The sequence below is a fragment of the Crocuta crocuta genome, unplaced genomic scaffold (assembly GCF_008692635.1).
Source record: "Crocuta crocuta isolate KB4526 unplaced genomic scaffold, BGI_CrCroc_1.0 scaffold318, whole genome shotgun sequence".
NCBI lineage: Eukaryota > Metazoa > Chordata > Mammalia > Carnivora > Hyaenidae > Crocuta > Crocuta crocuta.
This window is the reverse complement of record NW_027531425.1, coordinates 365164-383234: the sequence shown is the minus strand read 5'-3', so window position 1 is coordinate 383234 and position 18071 is coordinate 365164. Positions and strand designations below refer to the sequence as shown.

At 43.4% G+C, this 18071-nt stretch overlaps 1 protein-coding gene across 9 annotated transcripts in view; it reads left to right on the top strand.

Annotated features, from left to right (window-relative positions):
- SRGAP2 (SLIT-ROBO Rho GTPase activating protein 2) overlaps positions 1–18071 on the top strand; it is a 243244-nt gene that overhangs the window by 70280 nt on the left and 154893 nt on the right. The window lies entirely within an intron of this gene.

The window sequence follows — 18071 nt, the reverse complement described above, 5'->3', positions numbered from 1 at the left end:
GAGCAGGGGAGGGTCAGAGAGAGAGGGAGTCACAGACTGAAACAGGCTCCAGGCTCTGAGCTGGCAGTCAGCACAGAGCCCGACGCGGGGCTCGAACCCATGAACCGCGAGATCATGACCTAAGCGAAAGTTGGACGCTTAACCGACTAAGCCACCCAGGCGCCCCAAGGTTGCATTTTAAAATGGGGAGTGGGGAGCTTTTAGGGGAGGCCTTCTAAAATAGGTCACAATTGTGCTAAGATTCATGCAGATATTTGAAGGAGGAGAGAGGGTGTAAGTAGGTATTGGGGAAGGAGCGGTTCAGGCAGGGGCAGCAGCCAATGCAAAGGACCTGGGGTAGGGCCCTAAGGCCCAAGTGTGCTTGCTATATTTGAGAAATAGCAAGGAAGCCACTGTGACTGAAGCAGAGTGGTCTGGGGGGTGGGGGGGCAGGTGGGGAGCAGCTGTTAGAGATGAGGTTAGAGAGGAGGGTATACAGGGCAAGGACATGTGTGATCATGTTATGCCATGTAGGCCATTGACTTTTACTCTGTAAGTAGCTTGTGTATCTCTATCTCTATCTCTATATTTATATATATACCTCCATCGACATCTAGATCTGTGTCTGTATCATACTAGGATCATCAGATCTCACAGCTTTCCGTCTCTTCCGTGTTCTTAACCCCATCCCATGAGGCCTCTCTTTAGGAGGTGGGGGCAGAGCGCAGGGAGATTGCTTATGAGGCAGAATGTAGTGAGACCCGCATTAACCTTTGCTGGAGACCTGTGGGACCTGTGCTTTTTGAGACTCGGCAAACTGGGGAGATTCCTCCCTGACCCGTCGCTGGCACACGGAGCAGGAGGACTGCGTGGCTTTCTCTTCATCCAGCCTCTCCCCTTCCTGTGTGTCAAGAATCTCAGATACGATTTCTGGCATATTTGGCATAATTTTAGTCGCTTGCTCAAGGTGTTTCCCCACTGTTGGTCCTTTCCCCCCAGAGAGCATCCTGAAACACGGTGTGTTCTCATTCCTCATTCAAGTGAGGAAGCGGATGAGAAAGCACCCTGAAGCTCCGGGTCTGGGAAGAGAGGGGCTCTGGCGTCACCCCTCGTTACCCACGTGCACACCTACCGAAGAGTGCTCGTAGGTTCACTCTGGAGGCATTTCATCAGGGGAAGGAGTCTGGGTCCAGCTTAGCTCCAACCCTTCGACGAAGTCCCTGTTTCTCTGTGCTAAGAAGTCTCGTGGTGGTGTGGTTTTCCACAGGGGAATATGGAATGGTTTATTCTAGATGAGAATTTCATCTTGTGTGACCGGTTTTCTGTTTGCTTTCTTTTAAAAATTTTTTTAATGTTTGTTTATTTTTGAGAGAGACAGAGAGAGACAGAGCATGAGTGGGGAGGGGCAGAGAGAGAGGGAGACACAGAATCTGAAGCAGGCTCCAGGCTCTGAGCTGTCAGCACAGAGCCCGATGCAGGGCTTGAACTTGTAAACTGCGAGGTCATGACCTGAGCCAAAGTTGGACACTTAACCAACTGAGCTGCCCAGGCGCCTCTGTTTACTTTCTTTTTAAGAGCTGCTGTGTTACTACCTGAAATCTCCTCTTGAAAACACTGACCAGAGCCCTGTCCATAGACGGGTGTTTTTCTGACTGCTGATTGTGACCCTTTTGCTGAGGGGGTTGTGAAACCAATTTAATAGACCACTCACCAGCTTTTTAAAAATGTAAATAGAGGGGCTCCTGTGTGGCTCAGTTAAGAGCCTGACTTCAGCTCAGGTCATGATCTCACAGTCCGTGGGCTCAAGCCCGGCGTCGGGCTCTGTGCTGACAGCTCAGAGCCTGGAGCCTGCTTCATATTCTGTCTCCCTCTCTCTCTGCCCCTACCCCGCTTGCTCTCTGTCTCTCTCAAAATAAAATAAAGACATTAAAAAAAAAAAAGAAAATGTAAATAGAATAGGATAAAATAAGGATAGAAAATAGCAAAGTGAATTGAATGTAGAAAAGGTAAATACTGTTACATCGAACATTTCTTAGGGATGTGTGTGTGCACACGTGTGTGCACAAGTACACATGCATGTGCATACTGGATCACAGTGTAGCATGTATTGCTCATTATGGGCCACAGTCAGAAAAAGTTAAACATGGTCTTAGCCTGTCCACAGGTTGTGTTGACTTAGTGTGTGACTGATGATGACAGATGAGAAGTGAGTGCCTCAGAAGGTTCTATCTCCATGAGATAAAAGTAGAAATTCAAATGACAGTTTCTAGTTAGAAAAGCAACCCAGATTAGGTTCATTACTCTTCTATGAAGGTAGAATGTGCGAGAACATTATGCTGTTCAGGTCAACAGGAACTAAGCTTGTTGTTTCTCTCTGCACGAAGAATTATGCAATTTCCAGCGGGAACTCCCCTCTGGAGGTGGAGAGGGAAGGGGAAGGAAGAGTGGAGACAGAGGCAGTTAGGCAGAAATCTTCATTGTGAGTCTAGTTGACCCAGGATCTGCACGTAGTTAATTCTGAGGCTTTGTTGGAAGCTGCCCGAGATTCATTGTTGAAGACAGGGAAAGCACAACTCATTTCCATTTATTTCAATTCAACATTTATGCCAGCTCTGCACTAGGTGCTGGGATGTAACAATGAATAAGACATGGTCTTGGACTTGTGGCCTTCCTAGCCTGGCAGGGAAGACAGATGTAAATTGCTAATTACCGCACATTGTGCCGAGTGTCATAATAGAGAGTGTGTGTAAAATGCTCCAGGATAGAGCTTATGAATTAGAGGAACTGGGCTTTCAGGCTTTCATCCTGAGAAATGTGCCATTTAATAATGAAGAACTGGAATAGGGGTTTCTTATCTGAAAGTTGGAGGAGTCCCTCTGTTGGAAAGGAAAATGAAATTTCTCAGAGAATCAGATTCATCTATTCAGGCTACTGTGTTCTTTTGTGTCTTTTACTATAAACGTATTTTGCTGTTTTTAAATAATTATTTTCCAATACATTTAGACATAGCCCCTGCCTGGAAAGTCTGGAGACACATAAAATAATTAAAACAATTTTCTACAATGTCCTTAGAAAAGCACTGACAAACACAACAGTGGGAACTTGGGTGCTTCCTCTGCTGGAGCCCACAGCACTTTGCTTTGCTTTCTCATTGATCTTCAACATCAGTAGTAACTTTCTGGGACATGCAAAATCATGACTAACTCTACGTGTGAAACACCAAGTCAGAGTGTTCAAGGTTTAGAGCCCCGGTCTCCCAAATCGAGGCTCAATTTACTTTTGTCAACTGCAAGTGGCCCATGACCGGGGAACCAGACCGAATCAAGAGCTGAGTGTTAATGTCTTTTACTTAGTTTTTGTTTTATGAAGTTCAGTGGTTTTGTTGTTGTTGTTTTCATTGTTAGCTGACTTCCCTGTGAATTTTGTTGCTGCTGACAAATTCTGAATACGCCCAGCTATGGATCTGGATGGCCGACTTTTTTTTTCAGAGGTGTGAAATGATTGGGCAGCCTTATAAGTGTAGACATACTGGATGTTATGAAGCCATTTCTTCTTGTCTCTTTCTGGGATTGGGGAAAAGCAGCTGCTCAAACCCTTTCCCCTTACATCGTTTGAGACATGGCCTTCACACGGCGTGAGGCGGGTAGGCAGAAGATAAATACTTACCACAGATTCTCGGGTGAGGAAAGTGAAACCCAGAGACCCAGAATCTTCTGACTCATGCAGATATCCTGCCGCTGCCTCTAAATGTCTAAGTGACGGCACCGATCCACACGCTGGATCAGAGCTTGTGTTGCTTTTGTGGTTGTTGTTTTGTTTTGTTTTGCTCATATTTGGAAGCACTGGCTTTTTTGTGTTTGGGGTTGCGGGGGGAGGTATTTGCATTTTACTTTATTTGGAAAATTCAGCTTGAGGGAATCATTGTAAGAAGAGTCTTGGAAATCTTGAACCCGAAAATAAAAGTGTCACATTTCCCCTCTCCTCTGGCTGTCTGTTGGAGGGAGCACTTATGTCATTAGAAACACTGTAGTTTGCTTATCTCTTTTCTACTTCGTGTTCATATTAATGGATTCCCATTGCTCTTAGGGGAAAAAATGCCATTCTTCCTCAGACTATTTGCAGGCCTCGCCGGGCTTGACCCCTCTTTAGCCAGTCTTGTATTCTTTCATTCTCCCACTGAAACTCTCAGTTCCAGCCACTCTGGATTTCTTAGATTATTTCGATTCCTTGCATGTATGTGGTGTCTCTTCTTTTGTCTCTAGGCCTTTGGACGTGGTGTTCCCTATGGGCTGGAACGCTTTTCCTGCCCTCTTCCTCTGGCTCGCTCCAGTCCTTCAGGTCTTCTGGGAGCCCCTCCCTGAGCCCTAGAATGTCCATTCCGACAGGATCCTCTTTTCCCCTTTTAATGGGCTCACCACACTGCAATTCATTTTTTTTAATGTTTTTTAAATTTATTTCTGAGAGAGAGAGAGAGAGAGACAGCGTGAGCAGGGGAGGGTCAGAGAGAGAGGGAGACACAGAATCTGAAACAGGCTCCTGGCTCTGAGCTGGCTGTCAACACAGAGCCCGATGCGGGCCTCGAACCCATGAACCACAAGATCATGACCTGAGCCGAAGTCGGCCGCTTAACCGACTGAGCCATCAGGTGCCACTGCAGTTACTTTTTATAGTTTGTCTTTTCTGGTAGTCTAGCTTCCTTGGGAAGGCAGGCCTAGAGCCCAGAGAAAGGGTGCTAGTTAAAATTACTGGAGTCTGCTTAAAAAGACCGGCATTTCCCAACATTTTACAATTTGTGAAGTCCTTTCAGAGTAATATAATTTTGTGAGCCCCCTCGGGAGCTTAAAAAATAATGTTGCCATTTTTATAAAGTACAATAAGGAAGCAAATTTAGGTAAAACATTTTCTTTTATATCAACATTATTAAAATTCTATTATGCAGCTTATTTTAATATAGACTTAAATTTTTAACGGCCTCCGTTATATAAAAGGTGTTTTTTTCTTTCCTCATTTAAGAAGTGATGTGCGCTATTTAATTTACTTAAATAAATGATGTAACAAGGAGTGTGATTTGTCAAAAATAAATTTAAAAATAAAATATTGTGCGTAGTTTGGGACCAAATATACATACAAGTGTGGTTGGAAATTTAATGATCTGTGAAGAGATGTTTTTAAAAATAAGAGAAACCTATTTTTTGACCAAACGTTTAGAATTTTTGTATTTCGCACTCTTAAAACAATGACTTCTTCAATATAATTTTTAAGTTTTCCTTCTGAATGATGAGATACCACAGATGGTTTTAACTGCATATTTGCAAGGCAGTAACACACGGTCGGTGTGGCGTGCTTTTCTTCTAACAGTTGGAAAGCCAGTTTGGATAGGGTTATCCTTCCCTGTGAATCACCTCCTTCGCATTGGATTTATAAGACTGAATCAGATGAATGCCAACACAGGCAGTGATCTGGTGAAGATCATCTTGATGGGAGCTGAATGACCTGATCCTGTATTTCTGCTGCTAACTGACAATTGCATTTCATCGTTAGTGTTCTTGGGCTTCTTGTTTTTAACCCATAGTCCACTATGATTATACCTTTTATGATACGTGACAAAGAATTAAGACATGAAAGAGTATAGAATGCTCAAAACCACCTTGGCCTAAACAGAGGAGGTTGCTAGGGGTTGGGGGGAGGGGAGAATGGGGAGTTAGTGTTTAATGGGGATGGAGTTTCAGTTGGGGAAGAGAAAAAACCTTCTGGAGATGGGTCGTGGTGATTGGTTGCACAGCAGCATGAATCTATGTAGTGCCACACAACTGCACACTTAAAAATGGTTAAAATGGTAAATTTTATATTGTGTATATTTGACCACAATAAAAAAACCACCTTGGCCTAGTTAGTGATGTTTCACTCATCACGACTAACCATTGTGCACACTCCTGTGATATTCAGAGGCTCTAAATGATCCCATTTTAAACTTTTTTTTTAAATGTTTTATTTATTTCTAGGAGAGAGAGACAGGGTGAGCAGGGGAGGGTCAGAGAGAAAGGGAGTCACAGACTGAAACAGGCTCCAGGCTCTGAGCTGGCAGTCAGCACAGAGCCCGACGCGGGGCTCGAACCCGCGAACTGCGAGATCATGACCTAAGCGAAAGTCGGACGCTTAACCGACTAAGCCACCCAGGCGCCCCTAAATGATCCCATTTTAAAAGGAAGATTGGGAAAACATTTCTATTGTTGATTTTTGAAAAAGACAGTGAAGCAGCTGCCATGATTGCTGTTGGCTGTGAGAAGGCTTCAGAAGACAAGTGTCACAGTCTACAGCTTGGTCAACAGCCTTAGGAAATGCAGGTGGAAATATCAGGAGACCAGATTTTGAGTTCTACCCAGGGATGGATAAGCTCTACAGTAAGTCCTTATGGATGCCAGGTTACTAGACCACATTCCAGAGTGAACAGGCTATTGTATCATGAAAAGAGCAGAAGATGCAGGTAACACCGGTGATAGGAATATAAAGGAGAGACCCCGAAACCACGGCCTTGCTTTGTGTGCCACCATCCCTCGTATTTGCCATTGGGCTTCACTCATCAGTGACGGGGGTGGGGGGGGTGGGGTTGTGTCCTGTGCACTCCACTTTCCTCTGGGCCTCTTGGAGGGGGAGGAGGCAGACCATGCCACTTGCTGACCGACACTGGTGGGTGTTGCTATGGGTTGGTTGAAGGGACAGGTCCATGAATGTTTCCTGGTGGTATGTGTATCACTGGGGCTTACAGGGGCCCTTCGTAATCTTCTCACTGGCCTGTGTGATCGCTGTGATTCTATAGCCCTGGTTATTACTTGTTCAGAAAGCGTGAGCATATTTGAAAGTAGTATTCCTATTTTCTATGTAAGGATTACCAGAGACCATCACGCTTTTTCATTTGTAGTATGCTAACAGACTCTGACATCGGGATTATGGCAGGAGTATTGAAAAAAGTATTGCAATGGGAAGTGATATTTATGAAAACCTTGCCAATTTACATTCTCACTGGGGAGCCTTGGATTCACACTCTTTGGTCAGCCCTGGGCAATTAAAACTTTTGTTCCAGTAAAGTTTCCTCCTAAAAAGGTTTCATTAATTATGAAAAATGCCCTGCAGGCATTACATTGTGAACTCTTTTGTGGCTATCATAAATAATGGGGCAAAAACACTTGTCAAAATAGAGCTGATTAGATAATGCATCCCTCCTTTGATTTTTGGTTGGTTTTCTGTTTGAATTTTTAAAGGAATCGGTATTGCTTTCTCATAAAATGGGAAATGCTCATTATAAAAAAATCTAAGCAAAATCGAGAAGTACAAAGAAGTTAGCAATAAATTGTTTCAACTCCCATTACACCAAAAGAGTTCTTCATTCATTCATTCATTCATTCATTCATTCAATAAGTGTTCCTCGAATGTGTACTGACTATGTGTTAGGCATCAGAGATCAGCAATGAATAAAGCCAAGTCCTTGCTATCATGGGGCTTATGTTTCAGTGGGAGGATAAGGTGACAAATAAATACCTAAAGCAATTTATAAATGCCATGAAGAAAAATAAAATGGGGTAAACACATAGAGGGGCTCATTCAGGTGGGATGGCCGCAAAGGCTACTCTGAGAAGGTGACATCTGCAGAGAGCTGAGTGAAGTATGGGAGCTAACCATGTGGATGTTGGGGGAGCATGCTTCATACCAAGGGAAAGCATATGCAAAGGCCCTGAGGTGGGAGTATACTTGGCATGTTCTATGAACAGAGAGGCCATTGTGGTTGGAGACCAGTGAGTAAGAGAGATTGGTAAAACAGTCATGGACTAGACTATGTAAGGCTTTAGAAAGCCTTCAGCTTTTTTCTCCAATGGGAAGCTGTTGGAGGATGATGAGCAGGGGATAGACTATAGGGGAGTGAAGGTGGTAGCAGCAGGCCCTTTAGGAAGCTTCCATAGTAATTCAGAACAAAATGATGCTGATTTGGACTGAGTTGGGAATGGTGGAGAGGATAGGAAGTGGTTGGATGCTGGACACATTTCTAATAAAGGATTTGTTCATGAGTTGGATTGGAGTTTGAGATAGAGAAAAGCATTAGTAATAGCTCTTAAGCTTTTTGGCCTGATGGGTGATAAGAGGTGCTCTTACTGAGATAGGGAACGTGGGGATCAGGGTGAGTATCAAGACCTCAGGTTTGGGCTTATCAAGTTCTAAGTACCTATTAGTCATCCAAGAGGAAATATTAAGTCATATATAGTAGTCAGGAGTTCAGGGAGCAGTCTAGACTGGAAATTCAGATTTGAGAATCACCAGGCACAGAACTGGAAGAAGTCTACTGAGAAGCAACTAGAGGTGGTAAAGAGGTCCTAGAACTGAGCCCGAAGAGTATCAGCAATTAGAGGTTGGGAGAGAGGAGGAAGATCTGGAGAAGAGGTTGAGGATGTATATCCAGCGGCATATCAGGGAGGATAGTATCCCGGGGCTGGGCAGTGGTCCCCTCTGGTGGCATGGAATAAGCCATGTCCTGACAGTCGGCTGTGTTTGGCATTGTGGAGGCCATTCTTGCCATCACGAGAGTGAAAAAAAGCTCTGACTACAGTGAGCTAAAGAGAAAAAGGGAAGAGAGAAAGTGGAGGCAGGGAGTATGCACAGCCATTTTGAGTTTCCTTGTAAAGAGAAGGCAAGATGGAAAAAGTAGCTCCAAAGGAAGGGGGAAGTCAAGGGAAGTGCGTCTGTGTGTGTGTGTATGTGTGTGTGTGTGTGTGTAATAAGATGGAAAATCTAAAATGCTTGTTTGCTATGGGAATGATCTGGTAGGGCAGAAGTGATGATTAAACGTAAGTGCATGATTTTAGTGAGCAAGAAGTGATTTTATAAGAATGACATTATGCCATATGCACTTTAAAAATAAAAACAATTGGGTTTAATTTTGCTTGAATTTAGCAGCAGAAAAAAAAATAACAGAAGTGAAGGCAAAGGAACCACTGACCGTCTTGTAAATGTTTCTTTGCCGTGAAAGATCATAGCTTTTATTACAAGCTCTCTCAAAGGCTAAGAAAATGATTAGAAAAATCTTGAGGGAGCTGAAGTCATTATTAATATTTCAAACTCTGTTGTTAGCTAAATCTTCACTTTGAGACAGATTAGCTGATTCCGTGCCTGGCAGGATTAGGTGATTCATGTTCTTACACTTTCTTGTACCTCTCTTCCCCATCTCCCAATTTTTGTAGCTTATCTGTATTTTTTTTTTCCCTTGGCAGGGTTTCTAACATTTACGTTCTGACCTGCACACTCTTGTGTGTTTGTTCTTGGTGTTGTATCTACTGCCTGTTCTTTTACCACAGCATCTCTGTTCCTGTGGTTTTGTTTTGATTTATCTGCTAGGTGCAGGATTTCTGCTTCACAGGAAGGGCTTATAGGTCTATATAGGCTGAGATCTTCTAAGTCTGCAAATGTTGGAATCTTTTTCACACTTGGACGGTGACTCAGCTTGCTGTAATATTCTTGGATCACAGTTATTCTCCCTCAGAATTTTTTTTAGAACATGGCTCGTTCCATCATCTTCAGGCCTCAATCATTGTTGCTATGGAGAGATCTGACCCCTATTTTGTTAGAAGTGTTGCTTTTTCTCCAATGATTCTTAAATGATTCTTTCTTTATAGCTGAAGTTCGAAAACTAAACATCGTATGTCTTGATATTAATCGTTTCCTGTACATTTCCTGACATATAATGTGCTTTTTCTACTTGCAGATTTAGTTCTTTCATTTTAAGGAAATTTATCTGTATTATATTTCTGGTTATTTTTTTCTGTCCTGTTTATCTTCTTTTGTGTTTACTACTGTGAATATCTTAAGCCTTTATTTTTAACATGCCATTTAATTAGATTTTTTAAACCTTTAATTTTGAAAGATTTTCAAACCTCTAGAAAAGTAGGGAGAATAGTGTTATCAACCTACATGTACCCACCACCCTGCTTCGATAATCCTCAGCTCATGGCCAATCTTGCTTTATCTGTATCCAGCAGCACCCTGCACCTCCCTCCTCACTCTGAAGCAAATACCAGACATTATTCATCCTTGAATATTTTAGTATTTATCTCTGAGTGATAAGAACTCTTTTTTTGGGGGGGCGCCTGGGTGGCTTAGTCGGTTAAGCGTCCGACTTTCGCTTAGGTCACGATCTCCCGGTTCGTGGGTTCGAGCCCCGCATCCGGCTCTGTGCTGACTGCCAGCTCAGAGCCTGCAGCCTGTTTCAGTCTGTGACTCCCTCTCTCTCTGACCCTCCCCTGCTCATGCTGTCTCTCTCTCTCCTAGAAATAAATAAAACATTTAAAAAAAGAACTCTTTTTTTTTTTTTTACTTAACCACTAATAAAGTTCATCTATTCTGTTTATAATCCAGTTATTATACATATAATGACATTGCTTTGTTGTGTAAGATGAACATTTTTTTTGCCCCAGAGATACAATGGGTGACTGTAGTTTCTGGGCGTCAAAACCAGGAAGGGGAAACCAAGGGGACAAGCCGGGGAGCTCTCTCTGGTATGAATGGCAATATGTTGGGCTGGGCAGTCGCAGAAGCTGCATAGACAGGAAGCACCCGCCGGCTCCTTTGCCTTCTCGGATTTCTACTGTCCACGTGAACTATGGAGGGAAGGGGAGGAGGACCTAGAATGTCCAGGTTTTTTTCCAGCAAGAAGTGAAACTGAGGCCCTTTCAGACTTAATAATAAACATGAAGAAGGAGCTGAGTGGTTTGAAGACTCTGTGTTCTAGTTCTGTTTTTGGTGGTCATGTGGTTTATTCCAGAGCATTTTTAAATCTGTAGGTCGAGAAATCAGTAAGTCATGAAATGAAATTAGTGGGCTGCAACCAGCATTTAAAAAGACATAGAAAATATGAATTTATGGCATGTACTAAGGATCTGTATTGTTTCAGGAAACGTGTGTGTGTGTGTGCACGTGTGCACACGCTATATGTGTAGTATGTGTATGGGTTGGCTTGTGAAAGTTTGGAAGCCACTAATTCAACTCCTATCACTTTTTATACTCTTGTCCAGAAAGTTATGGGATAAAAGAGCCCATGAGACAGATTTATGTGTTTAACAAAAACACATATAGTACAATGTACTTGGAACTGTTTGAATTAGTTTACAAATATTAACTTACAAAATCTCTAAGAGGGTACTATTATCATGGACCTTTTCCACATGGAGACCTTGAGGCACAGAGCGGTTAAGTAAGTTGCCCAGGAACACACAGCTAGTAAGTGGGGAGCTGGCGTTTTGAGCCCAGCCACACTGGTTTCCCCACAGAATTTGCTCTGCTGCCTCTCCGAGTGAAAGTGTCTCTAACTGGGGGTATGGACTTTTGCCTGCTATTCAGTAAGAAATGAAATAAATAAGAGTGTTTTTATTTTATTTTTATTTTATTCTATTTATTATTAAAAATAAATAAATGTGTTTTCCGACTCCACCCTCCCATACATACTTAAACACTTAGAGCTAAGACAGTGAGAATGAAGACTGTTATTTGTTGAATTGAAGAAATTCAAGGATCCCTTTTATTAACCAATATGGCCAACCTAGAACTGTAGGATTCCAGTGTGAAAGACAGCCAAACGAGTCCATAGCTCAGCCTGATACACAGATGCAGGGGAGTGGCTAAGAGAACTGATTTTAGAATTAAACCCATCTATGTTCAAATCCAGATCTGTAACTATCTGGGTGACCGCAGGCAATTAACTAATCTCTGAATGTCAGTAGTCCTTCATCTGCGAAGTGGGAGGAATCTTGGTCGACTCTGAATGGAGGCTTACTGGCCACAGGCATACAGTAAGCCCTTTATCTCTTCTACCCTTCATAACAACTCACTGGTGTGTCTGCTGTTACAAGCCCCATTTTATAGTTAGTGAAACAGACTTACAGAGATTAAGTATCTTATCCAGGATACACAACTAGCTTGTGGCAGCGCTAGAGTTGAAGCTCAGGTCTTTCCAAATGCAGAGTCCTGACTTCTTAACCACTCTCTGCTTTACTGCAAGCTTACTCCATAGGGATGTTTTGAGGATTAAATGAGATCATGTACCTTTACACTTGAATGGTAGCTCGACTTTCTATGAGCTTGCTTGGCTCATAGTAAGTACTCAATAAATGGTTTCTGTGCTTACTGTTGAATGGATAAGACGTGCCCATGTGTAACTTTTGTGGAGGTAGTTTGCTTTTCCAGAGAAAATAAACTGTAGTCAACTAAATCAGTTCTTATAAGCAACCAATCACTTCACATCTGTGTTGAGTCCTTGACAAATAATTGGTTAGCTATTCTCAGAGAGCTCCTAAGTGGATACTTTCACTGGAATACATCTCATCAAGAAAGGGACTGTCTACTCACACAGCATCTAGAACAGTGCGTGGCACATGGTAAGTGTCTTAGTCTGGGCTTCCTAGAAAATAGAGCTGGAGGCACAAGCTTACACTTTATTTGGGAGAGCCATTCCAGGGAAGCCAGAATGAGGAGAAAAGGGAAATGAAAAACGGCAGGGAGGGAGAGCACATATAACAGACTGCTTGTAAACTGGCTCCAGGTTCATGAAAGGCTGATGGTTTGTCTTACGGAACATCTTCAGAGAAACTACTCAAAGTTACTACATCTCTGAACAGCTCACTGGGGAAGATAATATCTGGCCGCTCCATCTCCTATTGGCTGAAGGTTGACTACATGGAGCTTCAGCTCTCCTCTGCTTCTTGGTCGCACGGCTGGCGGTTGAGGAGGTCCCTGGGAACCTCATGCCTCATGGCAACAAGGAGGCCCTGTGCTGGGACATGAGGGCATGCTGCACAGGTGCAGGGCAAGACGCTGTCAGGCTGGCTCACCAACAACTTGAAGGACCAGTGGTTCCCGCCGGTCAGCTAGGCAGTTGTGTTCATCTTGGGTGATGTATAAATTGGGTCTAGCATAGCAGGCTCTTGATAACGATAGACTTCTAACCACCAAAGTGAACCAACTCTGCCCTCTTTCTTGCGTAAGTGATTTGCAGTTACTGACACTTGGAGCTATCTCTTTCACTCTTAGTCTACTTTCCCATCTCCTCTTCCTATGCTTTCCACCTACATGGGTGTATCGCCAGGCCTGGGCTTACTTCTCGTTCCTTCTGCATGATTTCTTTGGGCCACTGTGTTCACTATTATAATTAACTTCATACTTCCGTCTGCTTGCTGATGGTTCCCAAATGTCTGTTTCCAGACTTGGCTTCTCCTGGGAGCTCCAGACTGGCGAATAAAACTGCCTTTTCCAGCAGGAAATTCCACAGGTACTTCAAAGGCCAAGTGAATGTCCTGGTCCTCCACAGTCACCGTCACTTATTCCTCTTCCCAGCAGCGAACAGCTGCCGGGTCCATGCTTGTGGAACTAAACCTGGAATAATGTACTGAAACTAGATGCCAAACTGGATCCTGCGCAGAATGATGTAAACCTTCCAGAGCCAGCTCTCTAAGAATTTAGGGTCTAGACTTTAATACTGATCTGGTTTGTTTTCAGTTCAATTGTGTTGGAGACTTGAGCAACATACAGTTTACCGTTGTTCATTACTGTCATGGACATGTTGAAACTAACATTTGGTCTTTTGAGGATTTGATTGGCAGGAGATTGCTTGGGTTTTGACTCCCTCATGCTGCCCTTTTGCAAGACTCTTTTTACCTTGCTTTGTTTACATTTATAGAGGCTTTTTGAACCATGCTTGTATCTGATCTGCATCTTGCTTTTTTACTCCCCTCTCTGCTCTTGAACCCTGTCTCGCCCCATACCCTTTGGACTAAAATCTGCCACTCAGGGCCTGCTGAGCTGGGTCTGCCCTTTCCCACTTCCTTCCCTTTGCTTTTCCATCCTCTGTCACTGTTATATCCCTGTAAGTCCTCTCCAGCTCAAGGCACCAACATGGACTCAGGTCCACACTGGCTTATACTGATCTCCTCTCTGAGCATCTCAACCATTATTTAGGCACTTAGTGCTCACAGGTTTATCCTGTTGAATATTTTTGCATTCTAATTGGATTGTAGACCCCTTGAGAGTGAGACAGTGTCTTACGTTTTCTTGTGTGGTCCAGTGATTCCTTGCTCAGATCTTGACACAGAGGCCGCGTTAGGTAAATATTTGCTGGATTTGTTGGTTGATTGCTGTGGTCCTTGAGAACCAACTTCTAGTTTGCCTCCAGTAATGAATCAGGGCCAGTAGGTGACATTTCTCAGAGGAGCTGTTGGTCATCTCATCTCATTAATACAAGTTAATTCTAGACTTTGGACTTCAGGGATTTTGTTGCTTAAACATCTCAGGCAAGGCCTATGAGCTAAAATTACTACTTTGGCATTCGATGTGGCAGCTTGTTCATTTGGGAGCCTTTTGTCTTTGACTTTCTGTTGAATCACTTGAGAGAGGCAAGGCGGCTTGCCAGAGGAATGGCCATGATTAAAGTTCATTGAGACATTCCCCTTCACACCCTCCTGCCCCATTGGCTTTACGAGGTTCCTTTCCATGTCTTCACTGGAGGGCTTGCAAATTTATGGATGACTGTGTGTCCTTTGGAAACTCTTAAGGCCATTTTTCTCCTCTTCCTTCCCACTGGCTGGTTTCTCTTGGTCTCCAGAGCTATATGCATTGGTTTTAAGTAGTGTGAATATGATGCAAGGGGAGGGGAGTTTCTTTCTTACATAACTTTGGGATATTCTACTACACAGGGCAGACAGTTTTGAAGATGACCAAACTTGAAAGTTCAACAGAGAAAACTGTAGTTGAAAGGAAAGCCAGGGAAACCAGGACTTCACTCCCACTTTCCTCCTCCTGCCAAGATAACTGTCTTATCTTTGAATCCAAAGGTCTCTCTTACCTGTCCCCTTTGCTCACCACTGCTTAGGGGGCAATAGTTTAGAATCACTAGCTTTAGGACCACTGGCTAATGGTTAGAGTGGGTATGGACAAGGATTTTCCCACTCATGGAATTCTCCTTCTCACGTTGACTTCTGTACTGTTCAGCCTGGATTGCTCATTAATGCTCTCTCCATCTCTTAATTTAGAAGGTATAGGAATCCATCCAGCAGACCTCTTCTGATCTTCCTTCAGCTCTGTTTTCATCATGACACACACTTTCACTAGCTCCATTTCTGGGTACTGGAAATCCAAACTCCTCTGTTAGCTTTTGGAGCTACTTCTATGCACCCGTACCTCTGACTAGGCCTCAAGGTACTCTTTGTTCTAGCTATGTAATCTCCCCGACGACCATCCCTGACTAATCATCCTCCTCACGACCTCACAAAGAGGTCATATTTGAACATTCCCATCTCTTGGCTTATATCTTATCTTCCTCTGGAATATGCTCTCTTCACCCTTCCATTTACTGAAATTCTACCCATCCTAAGAATAGAAGTTCAGACTTTGACTCCCCTTCTTCCCCCTCTTTCTCTCCTCTCCCTTCTTCTGTCCACAGATTTGAAGGCCTGCCAGATATTGTTCTGGGTCCCAGAAGTATGCTGGTGAATGGAACAAATTCTTCAAGGAGTTTAGTCTTCCTCAAGAAACCTCGTTTTAGTCATTTTCGTCCTCACTGCACTTTCTGAGTCCTTGGAACTTTACTTGTAGTATTTATTCTTAGTTTCAGGTATACAATATGCAATACACAATATACAACAACATGAAAATTTATGCAGTACAGATATCTAGCAGAAATGTCTATTAAACAAATATCTAGCATCATATCTAGCATAACTTATGTAACATAATGTCAGCATAATTTATGTAATATATTAATATATAATTTTTTGAGAATATATATTTTGATCTATCTTCACAATTAGATTGTAAGTTTCTTAAGCGTAGGGACCTTCATGCTTCTGAGCACTTCAGAATCCCTCTCTTTATTCATTAGGACTCCTTTGTTTCCAAGGAACTAAAAGTCCAAAGCAAACTACTTTAAGCAAAAAGTGAATGAATTGGCTTATGAGACTAAAAGGGCCAGGGATAGGGCTGGCGTCTGGCCATGACTTGGTTCAGGGGCTTGAGTTTCCTTTTCCCATCTCTCACTTCTGTTTTCTCGGGGTCAGCTCCATTCTCAAAGAGGCTTTCCTCTCATGGTGACAAGATGGCGCCAGCAGTCTCAGATTCTCATTGTCTTCAGGTCTTGGAGCTCCCAAACAAGGCCTGCAGGTAACATCCACCATCTTTGGAGAGGGCAGAGGTGGAATCAGCTTTACCAAAAGCACATGGATTAAGAGTCGGGGAGATTATATAGGTGCAGGGAAGGAGAAACAATAAGTATCTTTCACATCCACATATTTCTGGAAGCTTAAGCTATTGTTAATTGGTTGCTTGGATGAACTCATGTCGAGGTCTATGTTGTATTTAACAGGGTAAAGTAACGATGAAAAAGTCTACTGGTCACCCTTTGAGGAAGAATATTTGCTGTTTTCTACTTCACTGAAAATAGCTTGCTGGTCTTTTCTTGCAACGGTGACTACTCACATAAGAGATAGTGTCAGTCATTGAAAGAAGTGGTATAGCAGGTGGATTGAAGCTGATATAGGTCTCCTTTTTCTCTGCTCTCATATCACTATTTATATACCTTGTAGTTCACCTTTTTTGCACCTTGTTTGCTATAGGTTTTTCACTTGTTTCTTCCCTACTACCATGCTCATTTTTTTTTTAATGTTTTATTTATTTCTAGGGGAGAGAGAGAGAGACAGCGTGAGCAGGGGAGGGTCAGAGAGAGAGGGAGTGACAGACTCTGAAACAGGCTCCAGGCTCTGAGCTGGCAGTCAGCACAGGGCCCGACGTGGGGCTCGAACCCACGAACCGCAAGATCATGACCTAAGTGAAAGTTGGACGCTTAACCGACTAAGCCACCCAGGCACCCCTACCATGCTCATTTTGAGGGAGAACTTCTGTCTTTTATTCTCGGAGCACCTGGAAGGTGCACAAATAAATTTTTATGATAAGAGTAAGTAAGAAAGGACATGGTTTCAGGCCCACATCTGCAGCTAAAATAGCTATGTGATCTCTGGCAATTCCTTTCCCTTCTCTGGGCTTTGATTCCATCATCTGCCTGCCAAGGATTTTGAAGGGCGCTCCCGTTACTGAGTTTGTAGGAAAGCAAACCTGTGGGGTGAAGAGCAAGACTTGGCAGAGCATCTCAGCATTTTGTTTCCTCGGGAACAGTTTTGATAGGGGCTGATTACCCTGGCGATAAGAGGTCTTGGTAAGAGATATGGAGGGTAGAGCCTGATGAAAGCCTCAATTGTGTTCTTATATAACACAGGCTGGAAAGGTACTAGGAATTAATATTCCTGAGGTGGCTGAGGTGACATCATGTGTTTGTGAAAGGGCTAAAAGCAGGTGAGGCAGATTTTGTGGGGAAAGACTGGCAGTCAGTCCCAGCCCCCAGTGGGGAACCTGGGCTGATCTCATGCTCCGTGTTCTGAACAGAACCTGAGGGAGTCTTCGCTCCTGTCCCTTAGGTGCCAGCCCATCAAGGACAAGGGGAGGACCTGTGGCACTGTCCTGAAAGATTACATGTTTCTCTTGGCCTGCCCTCTTAGCCTCATTTTCTCCTCAGAAATGTGGGACTCCTAGGAGGGGGTTTTGTTCGACTTAATCAGATAAGATTCCTGAAGAGGGAGATGAATTTTGAAAGAGGGGAATAAAGGGACTAATATCTCTGGATTTAAAGCAGCAGACTGAACAGAATCCCCCTACACCCTGCTGGCTGGTGAATTCTGTGGGTGTTGTCTCAAGTGGGGACAATTTTCAGAGGACCGCTTCGCCTGTGATGGCAGATGTTATATAGTTTAGAGTCTACATGATTGTAAGTGTGGCAGGGCCATGACTGTGTTTGTTAAATGATTGGTATCCGATGAGGGCTAGTTTTTCCTCTAATTTTATCCTTCTTGTGACCCTTGACCCTCTTCCTAAAACGGAAGTGAGCCTCCTTTTCACTCCCAGGACAGGTAGAGTTAGGATCTCAGCTGTGGCCAAGCATGGACGAGGAGTCAGCCCTTCCCAAGGGAAGCCTTGCTGGGTGTGCCTGCTGATCCCGTATTTGAACTCGTGCATAAAAA